The sequence below is a fragment of the Nicotiana sylvestris genome, chromosome 12, assembly GCF_000393655.2.
Source record: "Nicotiana sylvestris chromosome 12, ASM39365v2, whole genome shotgun sequence".
In the NCBI taxonomy this organism is placed as follows: Eukaryota; Viridiplantae; Streptophyta; class Magnoliopsida; order Solanales; family Solanaceae; genus Nicotiana; species Nicotiana sylvestris.
The window spans coordinates 164,056,105-164,059,145 of record NC_091068.1 but is presented as its reverse complement, the minus strand read 5'-3'; the positions used below and the strand labels follow the sequence as shown (position 1 = coordinate 164,059,145).

At 35.4% G+C, this 3,041-nt stretch overlaps 1 pseudogene; it reads left to right on the top strand.

The window, feature by feature from the left end:
• The first annotated feature begins 405 nt into the window (after positions 1-405).
• On the top strand, positions 406-1,855 carry LOC104215389 (UDP-glycosyltransferase 90A1-like; annotated as a pseudogene).
• The last annotated feature ends 1,186 nt before the right edge of the window (positions 1,856-3,041 follow it).

Genomic DNA, 3,041 nt, shown 5'->3' with positions numbered 1-3,041 from the left:
AAATTCAATAAAGTCTTTTTCAATAACAAAGTTCTCCTTTCAAAAATCTTTCTTCTCTTTTCAAGTTTCATCTTCTTTAGTTGAATCCTCCAATCTTAGTTAACTATCTTGGGCTAGCAGAAGGTCTATGACTAATAGTCTTCTTATGCTATTCTTTACAATAATTATTTTTATAAAGATCATGCTAAGCACGATGGGAAGTTGCAAGGAATAGAGCCCAATTAAATTTAATGAAAGTATATCTCTCCAGTTGACTTAGAGGATCTCTTGTTTGTATTAGTATAATAAAAGTAAACCTCTCCTTAGTTTTAAGAATGAAACACCAAGGAGCTAATTAACAGGCAAAAAAATGGCTTCTTTTCATGTTGTTAGTTTTAAGAATGAAACACCAAGGAGCTAATTAACTGCTACAACTCATGTTGTTATGTTCCCTTTCATGTCGAAAGGGCATACCATTCCATTCTTTGACCTTGCTCGCCTTCTTCTCAATCGCGGAATAATTTCTATGATCACCATGTTCACCACTCCAGCAAATCATCCTTTCTTCTCCAGCTCCCTTTCTGATACAAACATTAATATCATCAACATCCTTTCATGATCACTGATAGTTTTCTCGGCTGGACTTTAGACTCTGCAAACAAATTTGGTATCCCAAGACTCTCCTATCATACAATTAGCCCATTTGCCACGTGCATGGGACGTTCCTCCAGTTCACTTCTTCGGACAGAATTGTCCGACAATGAGCGTTTTACAGACCCCGACATTTCCTGGATTAAAATCACTAGAAACGATTTTGATTCACCCCTCAGAGAGCGTGAACAAAAGGGCCCCTTTTTCCAGTTTGTCATGGAGTCAATCATAGCCACCTCTAAAAGTTATGGTGTTCTTTTTAACAGCTTTTATGAGCTCGAATGTATTTCTGTAGACTACTTTAATATTAGATGTAGTCCTAGAGCATGGTGCATTGGACCATCTTGTGAGCAACAAAAAGCACATCTAGTTAAATGCTTAGAGAAACCATATTCGCACATCATGAAGTGGCTTGACGGAATGCTACAACAGAGAAAGCCAGTTTTGTACGTTGCATTTGGGACCCAAGCACAGATATCACCTGAACAATTCAAGGAAATTAAAATTGGGTTGGAGAAATCCCAATTCAATTTCTTGTGGGTTGTAAGGAGAAATACTATAGCTGATGACAATGGCATAGGGTTTGAGTTTGAAGATAGAGTGAAGAACAAGGGATTGGTGGTGACAGAGTGGGTTGATCAAAGAGAAATCCTGAGTCACGAGAGCGTTCAAGGGTTTTTAAGCCATTGTGGTTGGAACTCGATAATAGAGAGCATATGCGCAAAGGTTCCAATTCTGGCATGGCATATGATGGCGGAACAACATCTAAATGCTAGACTGGTGGTGGAGGAAATCAAGATTGGGATAAGAGTTGAGACGTGATGAGTCAGTGAGAGGGTTCGTGAATTGGGAAGGTTTGGAAAAGTCGGCAAGGGAGTTGATGGAAGGAGAGAAAGGTAAAGAGGTAAGGAACAAAGTGAAGGAAATCGGGGAAGCTGCCACTAATGTTGTCAAACAAGGTGGATCATCCTGGAAAGCATTGAGTGACTTGATTCTTGAGTTAACACGGGTTTGATCAGTTGTCATGTTTTGCTTGTTGAATTTCTTAACAAATAAATTTATGTTGTACCAATTTCATTTTGATTTTTTTATTACATGTGCCCATTTTATAACTAGTTGGACTTGTAACTATAATCAACGTTATGTGTTATTTACTAAAATAAAAAAATAATTTCACTCCGTACTCTTACATAATTTATAAGTAACAAAAGGGATGGAGTCGATCACTTTAGTAAGTTTTCTGCAACATATTTCAGTACGTGGATTCAAAACTGGCATTTGCGTTTTTTTAAGCCTCCAACAATTCTGCAAAGTCATCAAACATAGAGAAGGTATATATCTAGAAAATATAACTTTGAAACATCTTAATCATATAATTATACATAGATAAAGTTGTTGTACTAAGCTCTCGTTGTGTTTGATGACTTTGCAAAATTGTTGGAGGCTTAAAAAAAGGCAAATGCCAGTTTTGAATCCACGTACTGAAATATGTTGCAGAAAACTTACTAAAGTGATCGACTCCATCCCTTTTGTTACTTATAAATTATGTAAGAGTACAGAGTGAAATTATTTTGTTACTTATAAATTATTTTGCATAAAATTTATGCGTGAGGTATAAGGATTCTTTACAAAGTATTTTTTGTATTTTTTTGCACATTGTATAGGAACATATGGTAGGCTTTTAGTTGACCTAACATCGAGGGCGTATCCAACCATAAAGTATCAAGTTCATCCGAACTTAATATTTTTGATACGGAACATAAATTTATGTATAAGAATTCACTAGAATTACAATAAACTGTAGACATGAACCCATAATTTCAAATATATTATGAGTTAATGCTTTAAACACCTTAAATGTTGAACCCATAAAATTTAAATCTTAGATTCGCATCTGCTAATAGTGAAAAAGAAGAGGGTAAAACAAAATATTACTCATTTGCCGCTGCTATAAAATGGCGATGAGTAGAGTTAAGAAGCAAACGATATTGAAAGATGGGAGTTAGCAATGAACACATCACAGTACATGATTATACCCCATACCATATTTCCGAATAAAGGGCTCGAAAGAGCTATGAAACTCAATTAATTAGCATATCAAAACTGTAAAATGTTATGTTCTCTTTTCTTTCAATGATTTGGCCAAACCAGTCATATGCCTCTTTTTCATTGATGGTGGCCAACACTTTAGGAAGTAGGCGCTTCACCATATTTAAAAATTTTGAAGAAACAATCAACCTCTATTGAACCAGTCATGTAACGAGTCATTTTGAAGATAAAATTAGGTAAATAAAAGCATATTCTTTTAAATAGGTAAAATTTTTAGATGAGATGGTCACACAATTTAATATTACTAATTTCTGGATACGAGAGTTGCGCGTATATGTCACGACCCAAACCGATGGGCTGCG